The following is a 16,288-nucleotide window of genomic DNA, read 5'->3' as shown; positions in this document are numbered from 1 at the left end:
TGATAAATCATTTATATATTTATCTAATTCTCTATTTCTCATTAGAATTAACTTTATATAGTAATTATTCAATGATTATATAATGATTAAGACTATGCTACAATTATATAAATAAGGAAATAATTACAATGCAAAAAAAAAAAAGTCCTGGAAGAAAGCACAGGTAGTAATTTCTTTCACCTTGGCCCTAGCAACATTTTTCTAGACATGTCCCAATTGGCAAGGGAAACAAAAGCAAAACTAAACTGTTAAAACTGCACCAAAATAAAAAGCTTTTGCACAGCAAAGGAAACCATTATCAAAACAAAAAACAACCTGCTGAATGAGAGATGATATTTATAAAGGGTATATCTGATAAGGGGTAAATATCTAAAATATATAAAAACTTACACAACTCAACACCAAAAAAACAAATAATGCAATTTAAAAATTGGCAAAGGACATAAATAGACATTTTTTTCAAAACAAACAGAGAGCCAATAAATACAAAAAAAATGTTCAATATCCCTAATCATCAAGGAAATGCAAATCAAAACCACAATGAGATATCATCACACATCTTTCAGAATAGCTAAAATCAGAAAGACAGGAAGTAAGAAATGTTGGTGAGACTGTAAACAAAAAGGAACACTCATGCATTCTTGGTAGGAGTGAAAGCTACTACAGCCACTGTGGAAAACAGTATGGAAGCTCCTCAGAAAAATAAAAATAGAATTACCATATGATCTAGTAATTCTGCTACTGGGTATTTGCCCAAAGATAATGAAAACTCTAGTTCAAAAAGATATATGGACCCCTATGTTTATTACAGCATTATTTATAATAGCCAAGATATTGAAGCAACTCAAGTATCCATCCACAGATGAATGGATAAAGAAGATGTGGTATATATAATATGTGTATATATATGTATATATGTGTGTACATACACACACACACACACACACACATAAGAATACTATTCAACCACAAAAAAGAATAAAATCCTGTCATTTACAATAATATAGATGGATCAAGAAGATGTAATGCTAAGTGAGATAACTCAGTCAGAGGAAGACAAAAACCATGATTTTATACATATATGGAACTTAAGAAACAAACAAAAAATGAACATATAAAATATAGAAATTATTAAATATAAAGAAGAGGGTTACCAGAGATGAGTGGGGTGATGGGTGAAATAGTTGAAGAAGATTAGGAGTACACTTATTTTGATGAGCATTGAGTAATGTATAGAATTACTGAATCACTATATTATACACCTGAAACTAATATAACACTGTACATTAATTTTACTTGAATAAAAAAGGATCCTTTTTACAGTTTGAATCCCTTATTTCTAGAAGCAAACAAAGAATCATATATGTTCCAGTGGGACAAAGATTTTCAGTTGTAAGGAGCAAGGCCATTTATGATGGCTGCTTCTATGCTCATCTGAAGAGGTTTTCACACTGTGATCTTAGAAATACATCTCCTAGAATTGGGCATTGTACCATCTGTGGAGCTGTTACTGCCACTCTGGAATTATTGTGTCATAAGTTAAAGTCTTTTAAAATCCAAACCATGGTACGATTGTTTATTGTAGAGATTGTAGGGAATTGTTTTTTTTTTAAATATGCAAAATTGTTATCACAAACCTAAAGAAAAGATAAAATTTATGGAAGAGCACAGACAGCAGAAAGAAAAATAGGCCCTCACTAAGGTCTGGGATTAAATTAAATTAAACTGTGCATTCAGAAACTAAAATTACTCTCCCTGTTTCTATAATACTCTGGTTTCCCATTTCCTTTCCACATACCAGTTTTATTATTAATTCCCTCTGCAGATTGCTATTTTTTTTGTTCTCTCCAGATCCAATCCTCTATGCATTCTAGATAAAGTGCCAACATCCACTGGGAATTCTTTAATATAATTTCAAATTTCTGAAAGAAATAATTGAGTTAATCAAGCTTAGATCAGGTGTCTACTTCAAATGTGACCCAAAAGCAGGACTAAATAAGTCCATGGAATTCTAGTAGCTAAAACAGAAAACTCAGTGAGCAAGATGCATGAGGGTGGAAAGGAAATTCTAGATTTTGCCAGGAAACTAGAGACAAATAGATGATAGGTAGGTAGATAGATGTATATCTAGATATATATAAATTTAAATGCATATTTCCCCAAATATAAACCAACAACTTTTTATAACATATGTATCATAAGATTTTTCTGAACAGTTCAAATATATTTTTATATATTTATCATATAACCCTCATATCAAATATATGATTTAAATACAATTATTATCCTCATCTTATGGATAGTTAATCAAGGTTTAGAATGTTTAATTTTCCTGAAGTCATGTAACTGACAAGTAGCTACTTTTTCTGCTACTCTGATTTGCCTTGTCACCATTTCTCTGAGTTTTATTTTTTTAAGATCTTGAAACACCTAGTCCAGTGTTGCACATAAAGCAAGTAAACAAATAGATTAGGTTAACTGAATTGAATGAAATCCAGAAAGAAAATGAAAAGAGGTAATTTCAGTCTTTGAAAATACAGTATGGTACATAGTTTACAGGGAGGTATTAGAACTGGTTTTATGTTTAGGGTAGCCTTTTGTGACAACGTTAAAAGAACTATCCTAGGGACGCCTGGGTGGCTCAGTTGGTTAAGCGGCTGCCTTCGGCTCAGGTCATGATCCCAGCATCCTGGGATCGAGTCCCACATCGGGCTCCTTGCTCAGCGGGGAGCCTGCTTCTCCCTCTGCCTCTGCCTACCACTCTGTCTGCCTGTGCTCATGCTCTCTCTCTCTAACAAATAAATAAATAAAATCTTTAAAAAAAAAAAGAACTATCCTAGAGTTTAGAGATTATCTTGCTGTACAAGTGAGCAACGCTACCAAGCGAGCTGCCCTAGATATCCAATTCATTTCCTTTCCAAATACTTTAAATAAATAACAAAATTATAGCACATCCCTATAAAAGAGGACATTTTTGTTTTGCCCTAGCATGTGTTGTCTGACCAGTATTTTTGTATTAATTTATTAGGAAGAGCTTCATTTCATTGTTGAAAAGGTAATTTGTATTAGTTGATTAATCAAATCATAGAAACTAAGGAATTAAATATTTTGAAAGAATATTTTCAAAACTAGTGAGATATTTCAAGGCAATATCCAATCACATGATTTAAGGAACAAATTTTTTCTTTGCTTAAATGCTGGTAGAATTTACTAAGGATTTACTGTAATATTTGCTAAGATTAGATGAGCAGGTGTGGCATGTTATATATTTCATTAATGTTAGTGACCACCTGCAGCTTTTAACTTGAATGTCATTCAAATATATTTTTCCAACCTTTATTTCACCCGGATTCTCCAGAGACCATGAGAGAAATGTTCCTACCATTAACCAGAAGGGGAATTATTGCAAACAGTATGTTTAGAAACGGACTAGGTAGTGTCATGATGTCCAATTTGCTTGACTGTATTCAGGGCAGTACAAATTAAATTGGATTCCTAAATGTTTGATCTGATCTACTTGTGAAGACAACAGTGAGAGTGGTGGGGGGGCACCTGGGTGGCTCAGTGGGTTAAGCCTCTGCCTTCAGCTCAGGTCATGGTCTCAGGGTCCTAGGATCGAGCCCCGCATCGGGTTCTCTATTCGGCGGGGAGCCTGCTTCCCTCTCTCTCTTTCTCTGCCTACTTATGATCTCTGTCTATCAAATAAATAAATAAAATCTTTAAAAAAACAAACCCTCCCCAAAAAAAAGAAAACAAACAGTGAGAGTGGGGAAGCAGACTGCGAGTGGTTCATCTGATTGATGGCCTATTTTCAACATCTATGATGGTGAGCAAAAGTCAATCTGACCAGCCAAATAAATATCCTGAGAGATATTAATCACACAGTGTTAGGGCTAGAAGGGACCTGAGGGATCACCTAGTAAATACCCTCACTTAATAATTTAGTACACCCAGTCACAGAGAGATTGCATTTTACTCAAATTTCACTTTGAGTTATTGGAAAAGCCAACCTAAAATTTCATATTTCCTACCTCTAAACTACTGTGCTTTCCAGTTAGCAATTTTTGATTCCAGATGTGAGTACATGGGAGGATGAGCTGAGAAGGGATGGAGCAGTGGGAAAAAAGAAGAAATGCTACTTAAAGGATGTTGATGTCTGTGATGTTTTAATGAGAGCTTAATTTTTTACTTGGTGTTCTACCTATGGTAAGTCTGCCTAAATATTTACATATAAGAGCCTAAGAAATGGTCATTTCTTAGCTATAAGTTAATTCCATTTTCTCAGGGGCCATTTGCAATCCCCTTCAATTAATTCCCTCTTTATGATGTGCTTATACCTTTTGCTAAGGATATGCTTATATTACCTTTTTCACATTAATATAAAATCTTCATTTATTCAGTGGTATGTTTGAACTGGCTTATATCTGGCAGAGTCAATTACTAAATTTTCAGGAATTTTGTGAGCTAGTTATTAAATCATTAATAAAAATTAAATTATATTAACTTATAATGAAATAAATTATGTTAAAATTATAGAGAATTAGTACTCAAAACTCATAATTTCTTACTTATTTTGCTATATTTTACTGGTACCTATTATTCACTATTTACTGTTTTCTATTCTACTATTATGTTGAGACTAATTATGTCAATTGCACCTGTATGATGGAAATACTATATAATATAGCTAGCTACATAAATTTTATCCCAACTTTTTATTCAGTCATGTAGGTTTGGCAGCTTAAATCAGCCACAGTGAGAGTATTTATACCATGGAAATCAACAAACACTACAAAGTTGGGCTTACTATGTTGGTTACATATACCAGCATGCAACTATTTATAATCCAGCTACACTGCAACTTTGCATCCTGAAGAGTTGAAACGTCAAGTCTGCTACCACTTCCAAAAAAAAAAAAGTCTTAGCTTACCCGACACTTCAATTTTCTAGTGGTTGGGACATGCCTCTGTATCTATTCCTAGGACCTGATAGCTTGAGACCATGGCAAGAAACTGGACTATGGAGGCAGAGAGATTAAAGTTCCAATCCTATTCCTGCTAACTAGTGACTTTAGTGGGCAGTCCTATGGGAAAAGTATCTTGTCTCCATTTGGATAAAAGAAACCAACAACAAATAGTGCCCTCACTGGAATTTCCCATTGTATTTATGACCTATGTTGTATGACCTGATAAACTTTGAATCAATTAAAAATAAATAACTACATAAAAAGACCTTGGGTCTAGCCCAGATGCCAAGTGACTTTTCCCAGCTCCCTTTCCCCAGGCCTGCATGATTGTGCATGTGTTCATGTGGAGCTTCTACTCCATATTGCAAATGTAAATAAATAAAGGAAGAGCTCCCCCCAAAATGTTTTTCTTAACCTTCCAAAGTTTAGTTTGCTTATATATAAGGGTATAATAATACCTGTATCACAGTGCTATTTTTTTTAAAGATTTTATTTATTTACTTGACAGAGAGATCACAAGTAGGCAAAGAGGCAGGCAGACAGAGAGAGGGATGCAGGCTTCAATCCCAGGACCCTGGGATCATGACCTGAGCCGAAGGCAGAGGCTTTAACCCACTGAGTCACCCAGGCACTCCCACAGTGGTATTTTAAAGGTTAAATAAGACAAATAACATAAAATGCTTTAAACTTTGGTTGCATCAGTAGATAATTAATAAATACTAGTACCATAGCAACCATAAATTTTCTATAGATCTACAAACAATGGAAGCAACAATATAAAATCCTTTCTAAACCAGACCCATTTTGTGAATTTGGATTTGAAGCCAGGCTGGTATGAGCACAGTAGATTGAATTTGACCAAAAATTTACCATTGACATCATAGCCAGGTGAGGAGCAATGATCTAAATACTAATACTACAATATAGAGCCTGTGTGGATCAGAACCACCAAATCAATAATCCATGATACACATAGAAACTTGGACTTACTGGGGTACCTGGGTAGCATTGTTGGTTAGGCATCTGACTCTTGGTTTCGGCTTAGGTGGTAATCTCAGGGTCATTAGATCAAGTCCTATGTTGGGCTCTGACCTGAGAATGAAGTCTACTTGAGATTCTCTCTCAAATAAATTTATTAATTAAATTAAAAAAAAAAAACATAGCTTTACAGTAGTTCCATCAAAGCATGAACACACTGCCAGCCTGTAGGCAGCCACGGACCCAGCTAGAGGCGAGGGATCAAACCAGGCCCTGACTCGTGCCTCCTGAATATCAGTTGAGTTGCGCTTGAGAAAGAGCCTGAGCTATGGACCCTAAGACTCACTGACGTGACTGCCTACATGTATTAGAGGCAAAACTGGGTTGTGCATTTAACTGTTACAAGATTATCCTGTGCTTGCACGGATTATAAATTGCACCATTGTAAACTCGTGAATTGCTAGTTAAATATTAGCTAAGTAGACAAAAGTTACTGGCATCAGAAGATCTGTTACCAGCGCTTGGAAAATGGGCTTCGTAAAAGCTTGAGGGGTTTCATGTGAATGTTACCTGTGTATGAGCAATCAACCGAAAATAGATACTTCCTTATAATTGTTTCTGTTAGCTATATAATGCCTCACAGCCTTGAATAAAATTGGCACTGCTTGGACATCATCCACTGTGTCCCTCCTGTCCCCATCTCTTTCCCTCTCGACCCTGGTCGTGTTGTCGCACCGGCCGCGACACCAGCCTACTTCTCAAACATCACTCCTCCCACAAGTATATTAAAGGATTTGTCCTGTCAATTCTTGTGATGTTTTATCCCTACAGAGTATTCTATTCACAGAAGTATGCATAGTGAAACAACAGATTTATGAAAATGTCATTGAAGTTTCTTTCCACAAAATAAGTACTCTTAAACCATCCATTATTCTAAAACAATACTATATGTGTTACAGAGAAAAAAAAAAGTTAACAACGATTCAGACATTGAGTTTTTCTTCAGAAAAAGTAAATCACCACAGAAACACACTATAGGGAATGTTATATTTGAAGGGATTTCTATACTTCCAGTCAGAGACGATCTGACTTCAGTAACTGATGTGGTCACTGGCATTACACTGACAATGAAAACACTCTCTACATTCGTGGGTATATGTAGCTGAACTGAATGCTGTCAGGGCCTTCACGGAAAACAGGCAGAGATCCTTCAGAATTCAGCCTAGCCCTGAAAAAGATAAAAAGAGGAGTGGGAGGGAGAATTGAGACAGAGGGAAGGGTAAGGAGAAAAAGAGAAGCAAAGGCTACAAAATGGTTAAGGGAATAGCTTTTGTTATGGATCAAATATATCTTAAATTGCTGCTCATTTCCAAGCCCCCAGTCCTTATATAAAAACTAATGATTGGAAGTTTTTCTAAAAATTTTATCCCTTCCCTTTTCTCCTTGAGGCCCCTCCAACCTAGAGAAAGTTTTTGTCTTTGAATTTAAAGCTATTGGCCTAGAGTTCCCACCTGCCAGAGCATTCCTGCCTAAGAACCTAATCTAAATCATTCAAGCAGCCAGATAAATATGCCCATGTTTGTTCTCCCACTCCATTTCAATTCAGGCCAGGTAAGGGATCAATACAGAGTGTAAAATAACAATAGCACACTTGGATACACTTGTCTCCATAGGCCAGTGTTACTACCTCTTGAATAACCTCATAAGGTGGTGATAATTCCACAATGACAAAATCACCACCACTTACTATGCCCAATGGAAAGTCATGGTTAGCTATCATGTGTGGTCCCTTGTTCTGCAGAGACCTGCTAATCCCCCTCGTAGAACATTGATACCTGATGAGTGGGAATGATAGGATTTTATTATTATTATTTCTTTTCTTTCCAATAAATCATAAAATGAAAATATACTAATTCAGTAGTTCTTCCGAGTTTATGTAAATATTTTTATAAAATAGGTATTCATTCATTTTCATTAAAACAATGAATTTTAACTGAAGACTTAGATAATCTGTTCAGAGACAGACTTAGTATAGTGGTTTTTGAGCATTTTGACAGTGTTGTTGGCAGAGAGCAGGGCAAATTCTAGAATCTGTTTAAACTGCAGTGTGGGTAATAATCTTTTGATCCTTTGTTTTTATCTAAGATCTGAGCTGTTAGAATTGCAGCGTAAACTTGAAATGATAACACTGCGATAAAACCACTTGAAATACTTTATAGGATGAAAGGATCCTATAAACACCCATAAACTCCAGAAGCACGGATTGGATTTTCCTTGGTACACAAAAACTGGAGTTTGAGTATAGAGAGTAAGATAAAGAGCTCCTTTCTATCAGTATAAAGCTCTTAGGGGATCTCTTGTGTGTGCAGTATTCTACATACTGTTAAAATTGTGGGGGGTGCACAGTATGCAGTGCATGATTGTAGGGAAAGATAAGGTATGTCAGTTGTGTTCAGTTCTAATCTTTATGCTGTATTTATCAGTTTTAATATATTGGAAAAAAACAATGATTACCCCCTAGCTTCTTCTGCCAGCAAAATGACAATAAATTATATTTCCCCATTTTAGTGAACAAAGTTAAAGATGCAACAGTCACAGAAATTCAAATTATTATACAAATGACAACTCTCAATATTTGTATTGATTGAGATCCAGACCATGTATTTAAATTAACTTTGCTAAAAGACTCCATGTAAAGCCACATGGATTTGCCCTCTGCAGTTCTCCTTCACTGAAGCTCAAAAAGGAAAGGTCACTTCTTAAAATTCTTATTCCAGTTAAAAATGGCTAAGAACTTCACATGTATCATATTTTTCCATTCAGCTTAAAACTTGATGAGTAAAGTAGAAGCTCATGTAGAAGTAATGTTTAACTCTATTCCATTGAGCATCTTTAAATGGATTTTTTCCAAGAAAGTTCATGAAGGAGAGAGGAAAAAAGTTAATGTATCAACCTTTTGAACACCTATACTTTTTAAAAGAAGTAGGAATCATAACAAGAGGTAAATCCAGTTTTCTTAACTAGTAGGTATGCACAAGATAAGACTATATATAAGAAATATAGAAACACATTAAAGGCTTATCAGAACTTATAAGAACCTCTTATTCTAAACTCCTAGAGTTGCTACATTCTAAAGTTGGTAAATTAAGGCATCTTAAAATGACTCACATTTATTAAGACAGCTAAAAATGTATTGAGCATTTCAGTTTCTGCAGATGGTGGACTAATATGTTGCAAACTATTATGCTAGTGGATATATCTTTTTTTGAAAGTTTTTTTTTTAGATCAGATGTAAGTTCATAGCAAAATTGAAAGAAATATGAGATCTCCCATACACCCCTGCCCCCACACATATATAGTCTCCCCATTGTCAACATCTCCCACCAGATCAGTACATTTTTTACCAGTGATGAACCTACATTGACACATCATAACAATCCAAGGTCCATAATTTACATAAGGTTCACTCTTGGTGCTATATATTCTATAAATTTAGACAATTGTGAAACAACATGTATCCATCATTATAATATCATATTGAGTATATTCACTGCCCTAAAAGTTCTCTGTGTTCTGGCTATTCATCCCACCTTTGCCCTTAACTCTTAGCAGCCACTGACTTTTTTTTTTTTACCATCTCCATAGTTTTGACTTTTCCAGAATGTTATATAGTGAGAATCATAGTGTACTTAGCCTTTTCAGATTGATTTCTTTCACTTAATAATGTGCATTTAAGACAACTTCCTATCTCTTCATGGCTTGATAACTCATTTCTTTTTAGCACTTTAATAATACTTCATTCTCTGGATGTATCATACTTTATTTATCAATTCCTCTCCTGAAGGATACATCAGTTGCTTCCAAGTTTTAACAATTCTGAACAAAGCTGCTATAAACATCCATGCATCCATGTATAAGTCTTTATAAGTTTTCAACTCCTTTGAAAGGAGGAGTATAATTGCTGTATAATATGGATAGAGTATGTGTAATCTTGTAAGAAATTGCCAAACTGTCTTCCAAAGTAGACAGGCCATTGTGCATTCTCACCAGTAGTATGAGAGTTCCTGTTGCTCCACATCTTTGACAGCATTTGGTATTATCAGTGTTCCAAAATTTGGCCAACATTCAAATAGGTATATACTGGTGTCTCATTGTTGTTTTAATATGCATTTCCCTAATGACATGTAATGAGGAACATCTTTTAATATGCTTACTTGCCATCTGTACATCATTTGGTGAGATATCTGTTAACATCTTTGGCCCATTTTATAATCATGTTATTTGCATTCCTATTGTTGAGCTTAAACATTCTTTATATACTTTGGATAGCAGTTCTTCACTGAAGTATGTCTTTTGCAAATATTTTACCCCTGTCTGTGGGATTCTCTTGATACTGTCTTTCACAGAGCAGAAGTCTTCAATTTTAATCGAGTCTAGCTAATCAATTCTGGGGATTGTGCCTTTGGTGTTGTACCTAACAAGTCATCATCAAATTCAAGGTCATCTAGATTTTCTAATATTTTATCTTCTAGGAGTATTATGATTTTGCATTTTACAATTACGTCTGTACACTATTTTGAGCTAATGTTTATGAAGGATGTAAAGTCTGCACCTACATTCATTTTTTCATATGGACATCCTATTCTAGCCCTGTTTGCAGAAAGGAGTATATTTTCTCCATTGCATTGACTTTGCAACTTTGTCAAAGATCATGAGACTTTATTTTTGGCAGTCTATTTCTGGGCACTCTATTCTATTCCATTGATCTATTTGTCTGTTCTTTCACCAATACCACACTATCCTGTTTTCTGTTGCTTTATAGTAAGTCTTGAACTCAGGTAGTATCGGTCCTCCAACTTTATTCTTCTCCTTCAATATAGTTAAGTATTCTCTGTTAGATCAATTAATAGTAAGAAAATTTTTTACAAACTATAAATGAAATAGTTTTTATTTTGCCTTCACTTAGTCCTTCTCTGATGTTTTCCCTTCTTTATGTATAGCCAAGTAGTGTCCTATTTTATTTTCCATCTCTCTAAAAAACTTCTAACATTTCTTGCAATTCACAACTACTGGCAATAAATTCCCTTAATTTTTATTTCCCTGAGAACATACTTCTCCTTCACTTTTGAAAGATAATTTCAGAGTACAGAATTCTAGGTTGGTGTTTTTTTTTCTCTAAACACTTTAATATTTCACTCTAACTCCTTCTTGTTAAGATGGTTTCTTAGGACAAGTCATATGTAACTCATCTTTCTCTATATGTAAGGTGTTTTTAGTCTCTAGCTGCTTTTAGAATATTTTCTTTACCTTTGAATTTTTATAGTTTAAAAATAACATGCCTAGGTTGGGCATTTATCCTACTTGGTTTTCTCTGAGCTCCATACATCTGTGGTTTGGTATCAGATATTAATTTGCAAAAATTCTCAGTCATTATTGTATCAAGAGTTAGTCTCTTCCTTTTTGCTTTTTCTTCTCCTTCTAATATTCCCTTTATGTATGTTACTCCTTTGTAGTTGTCCTGGGGTCCTTGTATATATTCTGTTGTGGTTGGTTGTGGGTTTCTGTGTGTGTGTGTGTGTGTGTGTGTGTGTGTGCACGCGTGTTTTCAGTCTTTATTTTTCAGTTTGGGAGGTTTCTGTTGATTTGTCCTAAAGCTCAGAGAATCATGCCTCAGCTGTGTCCCACCAACCAGTCAGACCATCAAAAGTGTTCTTTAATTTTTTTTTAACATTTCCTTTTGTTTTTTTTTTCCTTAAGATTTCCACCTCTCTACTTACAACACCCATCTGTTCTCACATGCTGTCTACTTTAAAGTTCTTAGGATATTTATTGTAGTTATTTTAAATACTTAACTCATTCCTGCTGAGGGATGTTTTTGTTTTTGATGCTGTGTGTCTGTATGTCTTGTTTTGATACTTGCTCTCTTTCTTCAAACTGAAGGTTAAGCCTTTTGGTATACCTTATAATTTTATGATAGCCAGGCATGATGTACTGGGTAAAAGGAACTTCTATAAATAAGTCTTCAGTAATGTGGAGATGAGGTGTGGGGGGAGGCGAAGTGCTCAGTCTTTTATATTATGATTAGGAGTCAGTCTTTCAGTGAGCCTTTGCCACTTGATTCACAAACACTTCCCAAGATTCTTCACCCTCACCTAAGGTGGAACATAGTTGGAATAGGCTGTTGCTTTGTATTTCTCATCTCTCATTTGGAAGGCTAGAGCTGACTGTTGTTAGCTTTTTCCCTACCCCCAGGTGAGTTAGGCTCTGATAAAATCCTAGCAAGTTAGGCTCTAATTAACTAGTTTCCCCTGGGGGTAGACCTCGTTAAGAAGAACAGAATATCTGGTATTTCAAATGGTTGCTTTTTTCCTTCCCCCTGAAAAAAATGAAGAATTTTTCCATGGTATTTAGTGAGGAACTGCTCTACCTCCTGGAGATAAAACTTGAAATAGGTGAATGTTTCTCCATGACTAGTTTCTTTTAGAGTTTTTAATTCTCAGACTTTTCTACTCTGAGCCTCTAGTTTTAATTACAGATCTGGTTTTCCTATCCTGACTCTGGTTCTCATAGAGGTGTCAGCTCATAAGTTTCTGCTTTGGTAAGTTGTATTTTTCTGTATTCAGGAAATATTTGCTTATACTATTAAGAAAAAGAAGGTATCTTTCTATGTTACCTACAAAAAACTTCTGGTTTTATTTTTCAGTTTTAAATCTACCATGGAGTTAATTAAGTTGGCATTGGCATTTGTATATGGGGTAGTAAGAGGCTGACATATTATGCTTCAGATAGGGGTATCCCATTTACCTAGTACCATTGTTCGATCAAAGAACATCCTTTTTACATGGCTCTGTCATCCATCCTTCATCATAAATCCAGTGCTCATACACATGTTCTGGATACTTTATTCTGACCCATTAATTTATTTGATATTCTTTATGGTGAAAACCACACTGTTGTACATATTTCCTAAATAGGACAGAAAATATATAAAGTATAAAGAAAATATTGGGTCATTAAACTACGATGTACTGAAATACAGTATATCTAATGTGTAGAACAAAATTACAAGCCACAAACTGGAAGATATTTGCAGTATATCTTTGACAAAGGATTTTATTCAAAATAAATAAAGTTCTCTGAGAGAGAGAGAACTTAATTTTTAAAAGCACAGAAAACAGGAACAGGCACAAAGAGGGAATAAAAAGATTAAAAACAGAAAAAAAAATTAAAGAAAAAAAGTGCTCCAAATTCAGTTCTCAAGGAAATGCAAATTAAAACATCAATATGATGCAATCACAAATCCACCAGAACAGCTTAATGTAAAATAAAATATGATAGCAAATATTGTACCGTTTACAGCATGCCAGCTTCAGTTTTTCCACAATCTTATCAACATTTTTAAATCTTAGCTGTTCATACGAGTGGGTAATGAAAATATTATAGTTTAATTTGTATCTCCTTGATGACTAACAAATTGAACACTTTCATGTGAAATAATCACTTATTTTTCCAAACATACTTATTTATACTATATTGTACAAATAATACACAAGGACCTTTTGGGCAGTGAGAACAAATCACTATAATGAAAAATATCAAGGAAAAAATCCAGTATTTGTTTTCCTTTTACTTCATGTATACATAAAAGTAAATATATGGTGAATTAATTATTTTATGTGCAGGAAAATAAAATGACAAGAAATTAAAAATTATAATTTTGTTTTATTTAAGTAATGGGTTAAGTGTCCATCAAAAGATAATAGATAAAAACAAGGTGATACACACACACACACACACAGGACTATTACTAAGCCATAAAAGAATGATGAGATCTTGCCATTTGTGACAACATGGATGGACCTAGAGGGTAATTTGCTAAGTGAAATAAGTCAGACAGAAAAAGACAAATACCACATGATTTCACCTATATATAGATCTAAAAAAAAACAAAAATAAAAACAAAACAAATGAATAAACAAAGAATCAGACTTATAAATAGAGATAACAAACTGATGGTTGTGAGAGAGGAGGGGAGGGGAGAGATGGCAAAATGGGTGAAAGAAAGTAAGAGATCAGGCTTCCAGTTACAGAACATGGAGATAAATGGTACACTATAGGGAATATGGTCCATGTTATTGTAATAGAGTTATATGGTGACGGATGGTAACTACACCTGTGGTGAGCAAGGCATAATGTATGGAGTTGTTCAATCTCTATGTTCCATACCTGAAATTAATGTAGCATTGTGTGACAACTATATTTTTTTAAAAAAAGTCTTTTTTGCGAATGGAGTTGGACAAGTAAAATGTTGTAACTTCCTTTTCTTTACTTCTTTTTTTTTTATTTTAAGATGTTATTTGTCAGAGAGAGAGAGCACAAGCAGGGGGAGCAGCAAGCAGAGGGAGAAGTGGGCTCTCCACTGAGCAAGGATCCTCAATCCCAGGACCTCAGAATCATGACCTAAGCTGAAGGCAGGCACTTAACTGACTGAGCCACCCAAGCATCACCCCTTTCTTTTTATTCTTAAAATTTATTTAAGTTTGGGGCACCTGGGTGGCTCAGTGGGTTAAGCCTCTGCCTTCGGCTCAGGTCATGATCTTAGGGTCCTGGGATAGAGCCCCGTATCGGGTTCTCTGCTCGGCAGGGAGCCTGCTTCCTCCTCTCTCTGCCTGCCTCTCTGCCTACTTGTGATCTCTGTCTGTCAAATAAATAAAATCTTTAAAAAAAAATTTAAGTTTAAGTTTTATTTAAAATTTAAAGCTTATTGTTGTATACACTGCATGTCAACTTTATTTTTGAGAGTCTAAACTTAGTTCTTTATAGCTTCATGAGATATGAGATACCACAGCATATTAACTATTAAAACACCCAGTGATTCACTCAGAAAATATTATTTACACTTTTGAAAGCTGCTAATTTACACATATAGAGGAGAAAAATATAAGACTCAGTAGAAAATAAAACAGAACAAACATGTCATTTGCAGTCTATAACTTAAATAAACAACTTAAAATAATGCAAACAACATCCCCCAAAGACAAAATATTTTATTCCTTCTTTTTTATTATTGTTATTTATGAATGATTTTAGAAAATATGTCTGCCTGGAAATATCTTTTAATGCCAAATATTATGTTAATACAATAGAATACAATAGAAATAGGACATCATTTTTGCTTCTTGGGTTTCAAAGAGTTTCATAGAGTCTACCATCAATTTTCATTCATAAACTATAGAAAATATGTGTGCAAATACAGCAGTTGGGTAACTAAACAACAAACCTCTGTATAATCTCATTAACTATTAATTAAGATATTCTCTGGAATAAAATGAGTGTTTCTTATATTAACTAATTGAATCATAATGAAGAAATGTTATTAATCATAATTTTGATGCAAGCACTATCCCAAATAACACATTATGTGTATATGTATGTACATGTATAACAGGTATAAACTTGTTCATTCATCTACTCATCAAATATGTATTTAATACCAGCTGTAAAAAAAAAATGCTGAGAACTATACATACAAGTCTTCAAGGACCGTATGGTTTAGATAATCATAAAATCCAAAATGAATATGCAAAATTGGTATCTCTGACCGTACCAACATACTCAGCATCTACACTTAATAGACAGTTTGATTTATGTACATTTGATGTCTTTTATTTCTGAACTAAATCTAAGAGCTATCTAGATTTTTGTTACAAATACCAGTGAAGAGCATGACAATCCATTCTTTGCATATAACTATAGCGAAGACACGCAAAAAAATCTTATTCAATTTCTTAAATTTCAGATTATTTTCTTACCACCTGCCTTAAATGGTTTAATATAGCCTGTGGGATTAAATCTCAACTGTTAGCGTCTTTTCTTCTTCTTCTTCTTCTTTTTTTGGTCTGTCACTTTATTATTGTTATTATTAATTATTTTTATTAACATATAAAGTATTATTTGCCCTCGGGGGTCCAAGTTTGTGAATCATCAGGCTTATACACTTCACAGCACTCACCATAACATACACCCTTCCCAACGTCCACAATCCAACCACCCTCTTCACAGCCCCCTCCCCCTACCAACCCTCAGTTTCTTTTGTGAGATTAAGAGTCTCTTATGGTTTCCCTCCCTCCTGATCCCATCTTGTTTCATATCTTCCTTCCTTACCCCCCAAACCACCCATCTGCCTCTCAAATTCCTCATATCAGGGAGATCATATGATAACAGTCTTTCTCTGATTGACTTATTTCATTCAGCATAATAGCCTCTAGTTCCACCCGTATCATTGCAAATGGCAAGATTTCATTTCTTTTGATGGCTGCATAGTATTCCATTTTTTATATATAC

Source organism: Enhydra lutris, unplaced genomic scaffold (genome assembly GCF_002288905.1).
Source record: "Enhydra lutris kenyoni isolate GAN:26980312 unplaced genomic scaffold, ASM228890v2 scaffoldscaffold3, whole genome shotgun sequence".
Classification (NCBI taxonomy): Eukaryota; Metazoa; Chordata; class Mammalia; order Carnivora; family Mustelidae; genus Enhydra; species Enhydra lutris.
The sequence above is the reverse complement of the archived record's forward strand: the minus strand, read 5'-3'. Positions refer to the sequence as shown.